This window comes from Drosophila navojoa, chromosome 3 (assembly GCF_054131105.1).
Source record: "Drosophila navojoa isolate 15081-1374.11 chromosome 3, UAZ_NAV_1.0, whole genome shotgun sequence".
Taxonomy (NCBI): Eukaryota; Metazoa; Arthropoda; class Insecta; order Diptera; family Drosophilidae; genus Drosophila; species Drosophila navojoa.
In genome coordinates, this window is record NC_142891.1 from 29,743,848 (window position 1) to 29,761,989 (window position 18,142).

At 38.9% G+C, this 18,142-nt stretch overlaps 1 long non-coding RNA gene and 1 pseudogene across 1 annotated transcript in view; both read left to right on the plus strand.

The window, feature by feature from the left end:
• Nucleotides 1–18,142, plus strand: part of LOC149091982 (uncharacterized) — a 202,016-nt gene that overhangs the window by 10,346 nt on the left and 173,528 nt on the right. The window lies entirely within an intron of this gene.
• Nucleotides 11,882–15,759, plus strand: LOC149091983 (uncharacterized; annotated as a pseudogene).

Sequence of the window (18,142 nt, forward strand, 5' to 3'; positions counted from 1 at the left end):
ATACTCATGGCGAAAACCCAGTTAACTATGTTTATCAACCATTCCTGCTGGCAAAATGGCCATTTTGGCCGTATCATTACCGCTTTCGAGAGGCCTCTCAGTGCATAGCAGTATACATACATATATGTATGTATATAGTTTTTTATTGTATGGCAACAAAATTAGTGATTGACCATTTTTAAGCTATTTACTATTGATATTTGCTTGTATCACTGACCAGAGAACACATAGACTAGACATGTAGAACAAATTTTTCTACAGCTCGAAACTGTTAAGTTGGCGTACCACTATACTTCGTATTTACTCGGCTCGGTCGCTGGAGGTTCGAGCAGTGAAAATGCTGCTGAAATTTTTGTTTGCGACGATCCCAGCTCTTTCCTTTTGAGTGAAGGCTATACCGAAATTTTTAAAACGTTTGCCACGTTCATACAAAATGCTAGCGTTTTCATACTTATTTCTAAGAAGGGTATGAAAGCGTTGGTGCTCATAATGAAAATGTTTTCGCGAAGAGCTACATGTATTACGAGTATTTGTATGCCTGTGTGCGAAGCTTTGGCTGCCTGTAGCAATTTCAAGGCCCATCATTTGCATTTGGCTGATCTTGTGAAGTGCTCACATACTTACATACATATGTATATACATGTACATTTGATTGTGTGTACGCATGGGATGCAATGCTCCCATTATGGAATATCACTTGTAGAAGCATTTGTTGTCATTTGCCTTTACATGTGCGTGTGTGTATGTGCATGGGACATGAACATTAGTGTGTGCCTACCTCAACTTAGATTTGTGTGAACGATTTTGGGTTCGAATTAAAGAGGCGCGCATTTATTTAAGTAGCTGTCTAACTAAAGTGACAATTTCTCTGATAATTTCAGAGACCATAATTATCGAGAAAGAGGGACTGAGAGAAATAGAGTAGGACAAATGGCACAAAGCTGTGATTCATACGGAATCGAACCTCCAGCGACCGAGCCGAGCAAATACGAAGTATAGTGGTACGCCAAATTAACAGTTTCGAGCTGTAGAAAAATTTGTTCTACATGTGTTCTCTGGTCAGTGCTTGTATATACTTAATTTTGGTAGTTTTGGACCACTTGGTGGATTTCAGCTGAAGTTCCCGCCAAGCTTCAGCTGGGATAACAGAGCACAATCTGAAAATGTGACGTCACAAAAGACCTATTGTCTATGTCTTTTAACAGCGGTTATGGACTATCGCATTTGAATATCTACTTACATACGATATCAATTTTGGCGCTATCTCTGACCAGCAGTGTTGCCATTTCAGCCTATTTATGGCTAGATCTAGCCTATTTCGAAATTAATTAGCCTGGTTAATTGTTGAAATGCCTATAGCCATAAATCACTAACCAGACAACACATAGACCGGACACGTAGTGCAAAGCGTTTTGCACACCTATTTTCGAGCATTGGTTCCCAGACCGTTTGTATTTGCTCGGCTCCTCGCTTTTTAGGCTTGTGCTACGAGAATATGGGAACACAAAATCATTTCTCTTCATGCGCTCCACCGAGATGGTCGATTGTTAAACAAAAGATCCCTCTATGCTAAATGTTTCCCTTGCTCTCTCTCTCTCTCTCTCTCTCTCTCTCTCTCTCTCTCTCTCTCGATGCTCTCCGCTCTCTCAAATGTGTATATGTGTGTATGCATGTGAGCACAAGCAGCAGCTCACAAAAATTGAAATTTTTTCACGGCTTCCCTTCTGTGTGAAGAGTATACCGAACTCTTCAAACCGTTTGCCAAGCTCGTATATACAAAATATTTTCGTTTTCGTTATTATTTGTGGGAAGGGTATGATAGCGTTGGTGCTCATGATGAAAATGTTTTCGCGACGAGCGTGCTCACACACAGTCTTCGTTGTTACATGTATTATGAGTATTTGTGTGCCTGTGCGCGTAGCTCTTGCTGCCTGTAGCAATTTTGAGTTCCAGCATTTGCATTTGGCTGATCTTGAGAAGTGCTACACTTACATATGTATGTACATACATATGTATGTATGATTGTGTGTAAGCAGGGGACGCGATGCCCACAACTATGGGATATCACCAGTAGAAGCATTTGTATGCCTCTGTGCTTTTAGATGCTGCCTACCTCAACTAAGAATTTTCTGAATGTTTTTGGGTTCGAATTGAAGAGGCGCGCTTATTTTTAAGTAAGTAGCTGATTAAGTAGCTGACAAGTGCACTTTTTATAAGTTTCTTTTCTTGCATGCTCCTGTATATGCATATATACATATACATACATATATATATGAACAGGTGCAAGGGATCGACAATCGCATCTCATTTTCTATACTGAGCTGAATCAGGTACTACACTTTTTTTTAAATTCCTTCCTTCCAAACCATGAGTTATTCGCCAGTTACAGTGCCAAAAAGTATGGGCAAGTGCACTTGTCACTTTAGTTAGTTAAACTTAAATATAAGCGCGCTTCTGCAATTCGAACCCAGAATGATTCATAGAATTCTTAGTTGAGGTACGCAGCCAATGTTCACGTCCACACGTCCATGTAAAAGCACATAGGCATACAAATGATATACCATAATTGTTCGATTCAGATCCCATTCGAATACACAATCAAATGTATGTATATACATAAATTAAAATTGCTACAGGCAGCAAGAGCTTCGCATACAGGCACACAAATGTTCGTATTACATGTAGCAAGGGAGAGTGTGTGCGTGCACGCTCGTCGCGAAAACATTTTTATTATAAGCACCAACGCTCTCATACCCTTCCAAAAATTATAGCGAAAACGCAAATGTTTTGTATATACGAGCTTGGCAAACGGTTTGAAGAGTTCGGTATACTCTTCACACAGAAGGGAAGACATGGGTTCTTGCTGCGAAGAAATTTCAATTTTCGTGAGCTGGCAGCTCAGAGCTGCTGCTTGTGGTCACATGCATACACACAGATACACATTTGAGAGAGCAGAAAGCATCAAGAGAGAGAGAGAGAGAGAGAGAGGGCAAGTGAAACATTTAGCATAGAGGGATCTTTTGTTTAACAATCGACCATCTCGGTCGAGCGCATGAAGAGAAATGATTTTGTGTTCCCGTATTTTCGTAACACAAGTCTAAAAAGTGAGGAGCCGAGCAAATACGAACGGTATGGGATCCAATGCTCAAAAAATAAGTGTGCAAAACGCTTTGCACTACGTGTCCGGTCTATGTGTTGTCTGGTTTGTGCATAAATCTAGCCTTTAAATATTTTGCTTTCTTTAATTTTACTATTTTATATTATTAAGTTATCTACAGAAGCTAATGGAACAAAACTAAACTTTTTTGTAGGCCTTTAGGTTTAATATGAGATTTACCATTATACATCATGGTAAATATCATAAGTTAATACTAAAATACAAATGATACTGTTTAATTTTCATAGGAAGTATTGGCACAGCAGGATGCTAGCAAAAACAACTTGTATCATGAAATTTCATTTTTGCCAATAGAAATATTACTTCGGTAGTTAAATGCTACAATCAAACTTAGAAACAACATGACAATTAACTCATTGATCGTAATCACTCATATAAGATTTGTTTAAGAAATATTTAATTGCTTCATTTATATATATAAACAATATTCCTTACATCTGTACAGATATTGCGCTGCCATGGCAAATGTTGCCATTATTACGAACTGCCAGAAAAATATATTAATCTAAGTTGCAGCGATAAATATGCAACTTCTTCAGACTGTCAATTAGATGAAATAAGTGCAAAATTAGACATCTAATATTTATGTATTGTTCAGTTTTTGGCTCAGGGTATAATGGTTTTGTTAAAAGCATGTAACAGGCGGAAGGAGGTGTGGCAGACCCCACAAAGTATATACAGTGGCTCACATCATATTTCATGCAGCAGCATAGTAAAACTTTGAAACCGTATTCCAGCTAAACCAGTATAGATATCCAGAAAATTTAAATGAGATCTACTCCTATTGCTGTAAATCTACCTTCGGTGCAATCGTCATCTAACACTGTACCAAAAAAACTAAATTCTTTCCTATCTTCTTCTCAGCTGTCTCTGCTTTATCAAAATGTACGCGGCTTGAATTTTAAACTTAAAAGTCTATTCTTACACAGTTTTAGAGTACAATATGATATTATTGCATTTACTGAAACGTGGCTAAGTAATAATATTCATAATAGTGAAATCCTTTCAAATAATTTCACTATTTTTAGAATTGATCGTTCAATGCGCAGAGGGGGTGGAGTGCTAATTGCGGTTAAATCCAGTATCCTCTCTGATGTGTTTACCTTTTCGTCCCTTCATGATGCGGAGATTTTAGGGGTTAAATTAACTCTCCCATCGCGCTCACTATTTATCACATGTTCTTATATCCCTCCCTCTTCTGATTTACAAGTTTATGCTCATCATATTAATTGTATTAAAGAAGTTTATGAGCATGTGGATGATAAAGACTTGCTTCTTGTGTTGGGGGATTTTAACATTCCCAACACTTCTTAGTCAGCAACTTGTAATACAAATTACTTTATTCCGACAATTGATCACTATCTTTTTGATGAATTGTTTAACCTGTCTCTGTTTCGGATTAACTCTATTTCTAATCACCTAAATCGCACACTTGATTTGGTGATTACTAATCAAGATTCGCTCTTTAATATTATTAGCTGTCGATAATCATCCCAATTATACTCCTTTGCCTTCTAATCCAAGTCGTTGTTATCGTAAATGCGATTTTGTTTTGCTTAATGAATTAATTAATTCAACAGACTGGTCTACTTTATATGAGTCGAATGATATTAATTTGGCAGCATCGTTTTTTTACTCTACCTTAAACTCTATTCTGTGTTTGTGTCCCTCTCTGCCGTATTTCGCCAGTTTCAAATAAGTCACCTTGGTTTACCAAGACTCTTTTGAACTTGAGAAACATTAAAACTAAATGTTTTAAAAATTATAAAAAGTCTGGTTCAAGTGTTGATTGGTCCGAATATTCCATTGCCAAGTCAAACTTCAATCTTTTAGATTCTAGCTGTTATGAGAATTATCTTATACGTTGCAAACGTCAGTTTGCTCGAGATCCCAAACAATTTTATTCATTTGTAAACTTGAAGCGTAAATCTTCTGGTTTGCCGTCCTTATTTGTCCTTGTTGGTGAAAAAACTTGCAATGACCAGGATTCCTCTGATCTATTTGCTGATTTTTTTCAATCAACTTATTCTTCTGCTTATCTCTTACTGCAGCCTCCCTGGCTGCGACCATTAGGACGTTGAAATCATATTTTCTCCCGGTGCCGATAATATTCCTAGTTGTGTGATTAAAGAGTGCAGTGTTTCTCTTCAGTCACAATTACTAAAATTGTTTAACTTGTCCTTGGATACAGCTGTGTTCCCTTCAATTTGGAAAGAATCTTTCATCATTCCCTTAAGGTGGAAGATCTGATATTTCCAACTATAGAAGCATTGCGAAATTATCTGTCATTCGTTATTTGAGAAAATTATAACATCGGCCTTGCAGCATTTTTGCAAATCGATTATTCAACCATCTCAACATGGTTTTGTTCAAAATCGATCAACGCCCACTAATTTACTTGAATTTACTTCGCTTGTCAATGACAGTTTTTCTAAAAAAATGCAAACAGATGGCTGACTTCAGTAAAGCATTTGACTCAGTACATCATCACATACTAATTCTTAAGCTTGAACGCTTAGGATTTTCGCCTAGACTTGTTTCTTGGATTACATCCTATTTGATTGGTACAACCCAAAGAGTCTTGCTCAGAACAGCTATGTCTAAAGTTATCTTTGTTTCGTCTGGTGTACCTCAGGGTAGCCATTTGGGTCCACTCTTTTCCCTTTTTATACCCTGAACCCATTGAAAATGGGAAATCAGGGTATAATGGTTTTGTTGAAATGTATGTAACAGGCAGAAGGAGGCGTGGCAGACCCCGCAAAGTATATATATTCTTGATCAGGGCGACGAGCTGAGTCGATTTAGCCCTGTCCGTCTGTCCGTCCGCCCGTCTGTCCGTATGTTTGAAGGCGTCGATTTCAGAAGATATAAGAGCTAGAGACTTCAACTTTTTTTTTAAAATGTCCGTATATATCGCGCGCGTATCGAGTTTATCACTAAAAAACGATAACTCATTCGGATACTTTTTTGTCGATAAAAAACCTTATCGAAGATCACATAAAAAATTATATCTCCTACATCTAAAATACATATAAAATGTGTATTAAGAATCATTTTATACAATTTCGGTTTTTGTTAAAATTTACCCTCCACCCCTAAATCCACCCCCTCACCCTCATCTTTGTAAAAGTCGTATATCAAATACTAGAGACTTGTGCTTCGGTATACACATACATTTGAACATCATGATTACGTTCTGAAAGTTTCATTAAATTAAATTATTCAACAAATGAGTTCTCCTATATATTGCCAACACTGCAGCGCAACCCAAGCGCAATCGTCTGTATATATGTGTGTGTGTGTGTGTGCGCGTGTGTTTGTTTGTATGTGTATGTGCGTGCGTGTGTTTGTTTGCATGCGTGTGTGTGCGCGTGTATTTGTTTGTATGAGTGCGTGTGTGTGTGCTAATTATTATTGAAATATCAGTTGCTTGTAGGGTTCAGGGGATCTCGTAGTCGAGCAGTCTCGACTAGAACTTTCTTACTTGTTATAAATGACCTTCCTAGTTGTACCTCGTATTCTTCTTTATTTATGTATGCTGACGATGTAAAACTTTGCCTTCCATACTCCAGTGCAAATGGACATCATCACCTTCAAGATGACCTAATTGCTTTTCAACTTAAATTGCTCAAAGTGTATGACAATGACCTTCAGTCGTACCGTTCCTCTAATTGTTGATTAGAAAATTAGCAATATTTCCTTACGACGCATTCACACAATCAAAGATTTTGGTGTTTCTTTCGATTGTAAACTAAATTTTAATCTTCATATTTCTACCATCATTAATGAAGCCAAAAGTGTGCTTGGGTTAATTAAACGTTGGTCCAAGCGCTTATTTACTTCGCTTGTGCGTCCCATCTTAGAGTATTGCTCTGTTGTATGGTCTCCGCAGCATAAACTGCATCAGGATCGCATCGAATCGGTCCAAAAACAGTTTCTTCTCTTTGCCTTAAGGGATCTTCGATCGGACAGTAATTTACGATTACCGTCTTATCATAGTAGGCTCCAGCTTATTGATCTTCCATCGCTTTAGGAATTGGTTTTCTGCATAAATTGATTAGTGGTGATATTGATTCGTCCTCTTTGTTGTGTCGTCTAAGCTTTTCGGTTCCGTCCCGAACACCTAGACACTATCGTCCGCTTCATTTACCGGTGTGCACTAGGGATTATTCTTTGCACAGTGCGTTTCATGTTCTTAGTGTTAATTTTAATAAATATTATCACGTTTTTTCCTTAGAGCTCTCTCTTCCTAAAATAAAAAGTTTGCTATTAGCTTATCTTAGGGAAATCACTCACAATGCCCAGGCATAAGCATTGGTATACATTTTCGTTGTCAATGTTGTGTAGTGATTTCTCAATTCTATCCTATATTCTTTTCTGTGCTCTTCCCTTACTCTTTTCTTTTTATTATTTCTTATTTAATTTATTTATTTTTTTTTTATTATTAACTTTTCTTGCAATTTCTTTTAATACCTTACTTTTTATACCCTGAACCTATTGAAAATGGGAAATCAGGGTATAATGGTTTTGTTGAAATGTATGTAACAGGCAGAAGGAGGCGTGACAGACCCCACAAGGTATATATATTCTTGATCAGCACGACGAGCTGAGTCGATTTGGCCCTGTCCGTCTGTCCGTCCGTCCGTCTGTCCGTCTGTCCGTATGTATGAACGCGTCGATCTCAGAAGATATAAGAGCTAGAGACTTCAACTTTTTTTAAAATGTCTGTATATATCACGCGCATATCGTTTTTATTTTATCACTAAAAAACGATAACTCATTCCGATATTTTTTTTATCGATAAGAAACCTTATCGAAAGTCAGTTAAAAAATTATATCTCCTACATCATTAAAGCTAGAGTGTCCAAATCTTAAATATATATTAAGACGCATTTTATACAATTTCGGTTTTTGTTAAAATTTACCCCCCGCCCCTATATCCACCCCTTGACCCGCATCTCTGTAAAAGTCGTATATCAAATACTAGAGACTTGAGCTTCGGTACACACATGCATTTATACATCACGTTCTGAAAGTTTCATTACGATCGTACGTCTAGAAATTAAATTATTCCACAAATAAGTTCTCATAATATCGCCAACACTGCAGCGGAACCCAAGGGCAATCGCCTGTATATGCGTGTGTGTGTGTATGGTATGCACGTATTAATGTATATGAACGTACGTATTTGCTGTGCGTTTATATGCATATACGTGCATATATATGTTGCTCCACACAGCGACGCGAATACTGTAGGAGCGACCCTCGCACTGGAAAGGGGGTCAAAGTCGTGTTAGAGGCGGTCTGTTTCGCTCCTACAGATTCAGCAATGGGTTCGCGTCGCACGCATGTCGATCATCGGTGACCGTTAGCCGAGGTGCCGTTCGTGCCGGTTGATAGTAGTGATCACTTTCACTCGCAGGGCACCAACGGTACTTCAGCCAATGGGAGGCGGCCACGCAATTTGGCGGGAAAGTGGCGTCACCCGGATCACGCCACTTTACCTTTTCTGTGGACACGAGCGGCTGAAAGGCCCCGCTCCAGAGCCGAACAGGCCCCGTTACCACCCGAAGCAGGGCCTGTGGCTAGGCTATAAAAGGCCACCGGCGGCTCCATACGGCGATTGAGACGATTAAGTGGTTATTAAGTGGTGATTAAAGGATTGAGTGACGATTAAGTGAGGTTTAAGCGAGTGAAAAGTGATTAGTGAAAGTCAACGCGAGTGGTAAATCAGGACTCCCAGGACTTCAAAGGACAGCAAGGACATCGTGGGAACAGCAAGGACATCCAGTGGGAATCCTTGCGACAAAGAAAGAGGCCACCAGCAGCATCAGCGGCACCGATCAGGACATCGGTGCATATCAGCGGCTTAAGCGAGGCCTGCACATCTGAGTAAGTTCACGTAGCCGTGCGCAAGAGAAGTGTTTGTGAGTGAAAACGAAGCTAGTGTTGTGCTGTGAGCGAGTGGGATAGTAGAAGAGGCCTGCATATCTGAGCGAACCGCCAGAGTTTTGTTCAGACCGAAGTCCTGGCGTTTCCCTAATCGTCCCGGTGAACTAGCGTGTTTTTAGCACAACACAATGCATTTTCCGATATACCAGAAATCATGTTAGTTGAAGAGCTAGAAAGTTGAAATTTGGTATGTAGAACCGCGTTGACCCACCAAGTCCAAAAAGCTATGGTGGATATATCTACGCCCAAAGGGGGCGTGGCAAATCAGATAAAACTGTATCTCCTAAAGTTCTAAAGCTAGAACGTTGAAATTTCGCACGCGAGCTAATGCTATAATTTTTTAATGACTGATGAAAATTTTATGTCTACGCCTACTAGGGGCGTGGCAAATCGGACCTAAAGATATAGTGATTTTTCAAATTTGGCTATATTTTAGGCACTATTGATGCTAGAGACTTGAAATTTGGCATATATACGTGAGTTGACCTCCCAAGTCCAACAAGTGGATATATGTCCGCCCAAAGGGGGCGTGGCAAACCACAAAACTTTATAGAGCTAGAAGCTTCAAATTTGGATAGTTGAGTTACTGGTAACGTCTTCTATGCCCCAAGAATAATTGTCACGCCCCTTTGGGGGCGTGACATATCGAAAAATACCCTGTAATTTTCACATTTTTTGAGCGTAAGCATTCAAATTTCACATTTACGTTACCGTTAGCTCTTTCTAAGAACTGGCCAAAAATGAGGTGTCTACGGCCACTAGGGGCGTGGTAATCGGCATTTGTAGTATCAAATTGCGACATTTATATGCTTGAGCTACCTACATATGTATGTACATGTATATACAAATAGTCTTAATAGGTAGGCATTGATAACACGGAAGGAAAGATTTTTATAAAATTTAAAAATAAAATTTAAATATTTAAAAAATATAAAAGAAGCTAAAATAAAAAAATTTGCAATTTACAAAAAAGAGTTTTCCGCGGGATTTGAACTCGCACCCAAGCCATGTTTGTCAAAATAACAAAAAAAATTGAACCGGCGCCTTTGCCGACAGTGCCACCACCTACTGTCAACAATTGTAATTAAAATGAAATGCAAAAATAAGATTCTTGTTATGAGAGTAGCGGATGGTAAATTCAAGAACAAAGCAAAAACAAATCAGTCTCATTTCAACGCCAGAGTATGCATTTACATATGTGTACATGGATACACACATACAAATGAGCGCGTGCATAAGAAAGGCTGGAATGCTTGATGCTACATATGCGTGCAGACTTATGTACATACATATACATGCATATATGCGTACATACATATATGAGGGCTATTTAAGAAGAAACAAATTTAAACATAAAATTTTTCAATTAGAAAAAGGAATAAAATAAGTATCTATTTTATAAAAACCGAAATATGTATGAAAAAAACACACAATATTGAAGAGGCTTTGAACCTCCGCCGCTGTAACATAACTTGCGACGCCTCTATCACCCACACTATCGTTTTGCTTGACAATCTGGTAGCTAAAATACAATAAGCTAATAACAGAGCGTCATCAACTACAATAACAGCTAGAAAATCCAGAAATCAATCGCAATTCTTAGAATGCTAAAAAGCGCGCTTTTGTAATGTAAGCAAACGCTTAAGAATCTGCAATAGGTGTGACCGAAAGCTATTAACGAAAATTACCATACATTTGTACTCAAAAAGTGCACGATCAATATAATAATTATCGATTACTCGATAAAAGTTACCAAAAGCTACAATATAATCAATATAAATATACAATATCAATTTTTTTAAAGCCAAATTAAATTTGAAATAAGAATAAATGCCCCTTTGTAAACATAGCATCATGTATACGGACTGTGAATGAGTACTCCGCAGTCGGTAGCCACGATCGCCCTAGCAACTACTTATAAACGAATCGCCCAAGCGTCCGCTTAGAAACAATCATCCGATCATCCACTCATATAAACAAGTCGCACTCCAACGCATCGAACCCTTTCTCGTGGGAACTGCATATTCAGCATATTTGGCAGCGATCAGGCCACTCAATTCACCAAAATCACGATATATGTACATTTCTAGCTATATAAGACAAACAAATTTTCAATCAGCAGTTCAGTTTCAATTCAGCTCTAAGACCACTCTTACATCGCGTAAGAATAATTGTACTCCGTTATAAGTTTTATTTAAGAAATAAATTTTTTTTATTTAAACTATAACGTTGGTCTTATTATTGGCGCAGCCGGTAGGATTGGTTTGGTGAACAATTAAGATCATCATTACTAATCCGCTAAAGTACTACGTGACCTCTCGCGTGTGCAACCAGACTTCTAGATAAAATATAGACCCGCTGGACTATTTAGAAATTCTGCGTAGTGGAAATCAACCACTACATAACATTTGTGTCCGGGACTTTACATATCTCTCGATCCCAAAAAAGTCATAAGTGTTATACCAAAAAAAAAATTAACAACCCGTTCAACTATAAACGATTAATCCAACTAAGTGAAATAATCGAGTGAACGAACAATTCAATCACAATTAAATGCCAACTGTGTGCAAGTTAAAAGTGAATTAAACCAAAAACTGTTCAAACGATTGATCCAATAAAGAGAAATAATCAAAAGTGTTTTTTTTACCCACTCACAATTTCGTGCCAACTGTGTGTAACCTAATAGTGAGCTAACTATTTAACAAACTCTCAAACAAAAAAGTGCTTAAGAACCTACTAAACGGCTCCACCATGACTCTGGAATTGTCGGAGACCCACCTCAATCAGGCCCTAACTCTTCTAAGGCAGGTGCCTACATTCGACGGTGACACCAATGGATTAATTGCTTTCATCAGACGCATCGTCTACATAATGTAACTATATCCAACAATGGACGTCCGCCAGCATAGCTAGAGCAGCGCAACGAGTGTCCCAACTCACACAAGCCGCAGGTTGGATTAATCCTCGATCCGCCTTGATTAGTGAATTCAAAACTCACACACCTTGCGAGGAACTTCTACGACGTTTGTACAACACCAATTTCAACGGAAGCCTTCGTAAGTTTATTGAAGAATTAGAACATAAGACATTCATAATTGTAAACAAATTGACATTAGAAGGCGATCCCGCCAATACTACACTCTATATAAATGCAATGAATAATACTGTAAAAGAAGTTATTACTAGAAAGTTACCAGATAGGCTCTATATGGCCTTAGCGAAGTTTGATATTTCAACAGGGTCTAATTTAAAACAAGTAGCCCAAAGAGAAGGCTTATATGAAAATAGTTTCGGAGACAAACCCAAGTATTCTTCAAAGTCTACTGATTCCCTAAATTATTCTAAACTAAACCAAACTCAAACAAATTATAAACCAATCCAAAACCAAACGAATTACAAGCAAAATAACTATCAATCCACTTCAGCAGGACAGAATAATCCTACTAACCAACAATTTTATACTGAGTTCCGTAACAAATTAAATTTCGAAACGCAACAAAATCTTCTAAACTATCAACAGACCACTCAAACTCAAAGTCCTTTCCCTAACCAACCAACTAAACGAACTAGAGAAAGCAACAGCGGACAGACTAAAATGGACTGGTCAGAAAATTTTCATCAATCTGCCTCGGAACAAACCAGACCGATAACACCAATCGAACAAACCCCTACATCAGACTTATCTTAAATAACACACCCCTTAAATGCATAATAATTCCCAGAAACTAAAGAACATCTAAAAGTTCAAACCATTAAAGGTATGATAAAACTCAATAAAAGCGTTTCATTCATAAACTTGGCAAATGCCAATATTTTACCACTATCGATTTAGCTAAAGGCTTCCATAAAAAAGGTATTTGACAGATTACGCAAAGCCAATTTAAAACTCCAATTAGACAAATGAGAATTTTAAAAAAAAGAAACACAATTCCTAGGACACATAATAACAACAGAAGGAATCAAACCTAATCCCGATAAAGTAGCAGCTATAATAAATTTTCCAATTCCCAAAACACCTGAAGAAATTAAATCTTTTCTAGGTCTTTGCGGATTTTACCGCAAGTTTATTCCAAATTTCGCCAAAATAGCAAAACCACGGACTCTAGGACTAAAAAAGGAATCCAAATATTGATATAACTAACCAAGATTTCATCTCAGCCTTCGAAAAAATGAAAGTACTCATAACAAATGACCCAATACTAATCTATCCAGATTTCAACAAAACTTTCTCTCTAACCACAGACGCAAGTAATGTGGCTATAGGAGCAGTCCTCTCACAGGACCACAAAGCAATCTGTTTCGCAAGTAGAACATTAAATGATCACGAACTTAATTATTCAGCAATAGAAAAAGAACTATTAGCCATCGTATGGGCTACCAAATATTTCTGACCATATCTCTTCGGTCGAAAATTCCAAATCCTCAGCGATCATAAGCCATTAGTATGGTTACACAATATTAAAGAATCAAACATGAAATTACAAAGATGGAAGATTAAATTAAATGAATACGACTATACTATTAAATATCTACCAGGAAAAGAAAATCACGTAGCAGATGCCTTCTCTAGAATCAAACTAGAAGAAAATCTTTTAGGAGAAGAAATTAGCAGTTCCCGAGCAACCTATCCTAGATTTCCACAAACCTTTCCATTTAACCACCGATGTGTCGAGGTACGCGCTAGGAGCGGTTCTGTCCGAAATTCAGGATGAAAAAAGACAGTCCGATAGCTTGAATATCCAGGTCCTTGAATAAAACTATAGAGGGCTATGCCGCTAACGGGAAAGAAATACTGGCGATCACCTGGCCTTTGGATAACTTGCGCTCGTACCTTTTTGGTGCTGGTTGCATTAAGATCCTTACGGATCACCAATCCCTTACATACTCCCTAGGGAATCGTAATTATAATGCCAAGTTGAAGAGACGGAAGGCGCGAATTGAGGAATACAATTGTGAGTTGCTTTACAAACGAGGAAAGTCAAATATCCAGGCGGACGCACTTTACCGCCTCCCACCCCAACTAAACGTTCTCGACACAGACTCTCTTGCTGTCGGTGTCTCACACGCAAATTCAGACTCCATAGCTACCGTGCATAGCGCACTTTAAGACGCAACAGACCTCGTATCCCACGTAGAGGCCCCAATTACCGTTTTCAGAAATCAGATAGTCCTTGACTCCAGTGCGAGTACCTATTCTCTCGAGACGCCGTTCCGCCTATACCAGGCACATCATCCTGTTAACAAATGATACAGGGAAGTCTCTAACCACGAGACAGAAGAAGCACTTACGCCTAACAGTCATCAATGGAATATAAATTCCTGACGATTATTTGCAATCCTTCCAGGAATGCTACGGAGAGTAATTTTCCCTCTTTAAAACTAGAATAGCATAAAAGTTCGTTAAAAACATTACCGATAAAGATGAAATCGCGGCGGCCATAGAACGGGAACATTCTCGAGCATATAGGAATGCAAGAGAAGTCCGGCTAGGACTTCTAGACAGGTGTTACTTCTTCACGGCCGCATGGATGGTTTGTAACTATCAAATATCCCGACTCGTCCGTGTGAGATACTACACATAGACATTTTCATACAGCAAAGAAAAAAATATATCAGTTGCTTAGACGAATTCTTCAATTCTGGAATGAAGCACGGGAGCTGAACGCAGGGCGAATTCGAGTCGTGGCGTTCTATCACCTGAAGCCAGCGCAGCCCCATAATTATTGAAAAAGTCAACGCCACCGACAATAATGACCAGGCCGCCACAATTGCCTTGCATAAAGCGATTTAACTAGAAAACCAGGCTGGCGGGCTAAGCAGAGCTTGCCAGTTTGCAAAGGCTAGTAAACATAAATCTGCTAGACGAGGCAGAAATACCGGCGCTCCTTAAAGGAATGGACTCGTTGCCATACCAGAGTGCAGTGGAAGCTACGGAGTTTGCGAAGCCGATCATTGTGACAAACGGCAGCGCTCTACTCTACATATTGGCACTACCCAAGGTCGTCGCTAAGGAATGTTATATGTTGGTCGTCCGACCAGCCATCCGCGCGAGCAAATAGATCGACGTCAGCTTGGGAAGTTGTTGGTGGCTCCATACGAAACCTTTGCCATAACAAAGGGTTGCTTAACAATAGGCAACACCAGCGTCTGCGCGGAAGAACACTTAGCTCCACTTAATGAAGCGGACTGCATCTCGAGGATATTGAAAGGAGAAAACGCCGAGTACCACTATGTGTCATCTAATCGACGAGTGATTGAGCTGCTGGATGATGGAACCTTGTTCTTCAAGAACTACTACAAAATTACAGTGTCGATGGAACGTATCTTGTGCAATTCGCAAACGAAACCATAACTGCGAACAAGACGTTCCTGAGACACACGCACGCGCATCTAAAAGCGATGCCCAACCAACTTGGGATATTACCTCAACTTGGAACTTGTCCACGGTCTGAGCACGCGAAATTTGGACCTGTTGCGAACAATGCGAAGAAGTCTGACAACATCTACTGCGACAGAAATCGTCACGATTTCGGTTCGCCATCTTCATAGTATGGAGAAGAACAACACGCCGTCAACCGCCTATACCAACCACAGAAGACACCACTCCGGTAGACCAGAAGGTCACCTGATCTTCGGGACGCAGATGCTTATGGTGGGAGGAGTTAGCACGAACCAGTGCACAGCACTTCTGTTCCTTCTCCGACGACGACTCATTTCTCTCATCCACTTCACTTCCACTTACGACAAAGTTACGCGCTGCGACACTTCAACCCAGCGATTGCAACATAGCATCATGCTGATGCTGACACTGGAAACCTATGAGCAGCCTTAGCGGCGGTCATCGGAAACCCCTTACGCCACAGATGTCGCCGGTGTCGCTTTTCTGCTGCGGGCTCAACAGCGACCAAATAGAAACTGCTGACATAACATCCGTTGCTGCCGCTGACGCCGTCGTTGGAGCCGCTTGTTGTTGTGGCCCCAACGACGGTCGGGCTAGAGTCGCACGCTCTGCCACTGAATTGGCGTCACCGCAGCTACGGCTGCAACTGAAACAAGTAAGAAAGCTCTAGGCGAAACTGCTCGACTACGAGATCCCCTGAACCATACAAGCAACAAATAAATATTTCAATAATAATTAGCACACACACACACACGCATGAAAACAAACTCACGCACGCACATACACATACAAACAAACACACGCGCACACACACACTCACATATACAGGCGATTGCGCTTGGATTGCGCTGCAGTGTTGGCAATATTATGAGAATTTATTTGTTGAATAATTTGAATTCTAGACGTACGATCATAATGAAACTTTCAGAACGTAATTATGATGTTTAAATGTATGTGTATACCGAAGCACAAGTCTCTAGTATTTGATATACGACTTTTACAAAGATGAGGGTGAGGGGATGGATTTAGGGATGGGGGTAAATTTTAACAAAAACCGAAATTGTATGACATGCGTTTTAATATACATTTTAAATTTGAAGACTCTAGCTTGAAAGATGTAGGAGATATAATTTTTTAAGTGGTCTTCGATAAGGCTTTTTATCGATAAAAAAATATCGGAATGAGTTACCGTTTTTTAGTGATAAACTCGATATGCGCGTGATATATACGGACATTTAAAAAAAAAGTTGAAGTCTCTAGCTCTCATATCTTCTTCGACGCGTTCAAGCATACGGACAGATGGACTGACGGACAGACGGACAGACAGACAGACGGACATGGCTAAATCGACTCAGCTCGTCGCCCTGATCAAGAATATATATACTTTATGGGGTCTGCCACGCCTCCTTCTGCCTGTTACATACATTTCAACAAAAACATTATAGCCTGATTTCCCATTTTCAATGGGTTCAGGGTATAAAAAGGCTGCCCGAGGAAGATCTAGGTAGTCCAGTTCTGGAATCCAAGCGCACAACATCTGTGTCAACATATTAACCAAGAAATAAACTTTTTAACGTTTTTACCAAAGATCAATCAAAGTCTCATTAGTTGAATATTTCATGATAATGAACCAAAAGTTTTAGTAAGTATTCACCAAGTCGCGAACTCACCGTGACTCGGTGGCGCCCCGTACTTAACTTTATATATATGTACTAATTTAATTTAACTATATGTACATATATATATATATATATAAATATAAATATAGATATGTATGAAGCTGTGTTACAATCCATACATCCCAACTAATCCGTAACTCCGTCTTACATATCGTCATATAATTCTCCCTAACTATATGTACATACATATGTATATTCCGACCAATATTTATTTAACCGAAAAGAACAATATCTTTTGTTGATGTTTTAATAAATATTATTTACATTTTTTGCCACATCCACACATACTCATATACTAGTCGCCGGTTGCAGAGTGACACATACATACATATGTATGTATGTACGTATATACATATGTATGTACATGCTCCTCACTCGAACTATTAAATAAAAACCAAAACCCAAGCGCAGTCGCTGATTACTGCGCAGTTAGCAGAGCGCGTTCTAATACGTGCGTGTGTATTTATGTGTGCCTAAACTAAGTGTAGACTGATTAGAATATCAAATTGGAGGGTTAAGGGTATCTCGTAGTCGAGCAGTATCGACTAGAGCCTTCTTACTTGTTTTTTTTTTTTTTATTATTTATTTATTATATTCATTCACGAAAGTGAAATAAATATTTTGGTCCGTCTGTCCGTATGTATGAACGCGTCGATCTCAGAAAATATAAGAGCTAGAGACTTCAAATTATTTTTTTAAATGTCCGTATATATCGCGAGCACATCGAGTTTATCACTAAAAAACGATTACTCATTCCAAAAATTTTTATCGATAAAAAACCTTATCGAAAATCAGTTATAAAATTATACCTCCCACATTTTTAAAGGTAGAGTCCCCAAATTTAATATGTATGTATATCAAGAGGCACTTTATATAATCTCGGTTTTTGTTAAAATTATGTCTGTTTGTCTGTCCATATGTATGAACACGTCG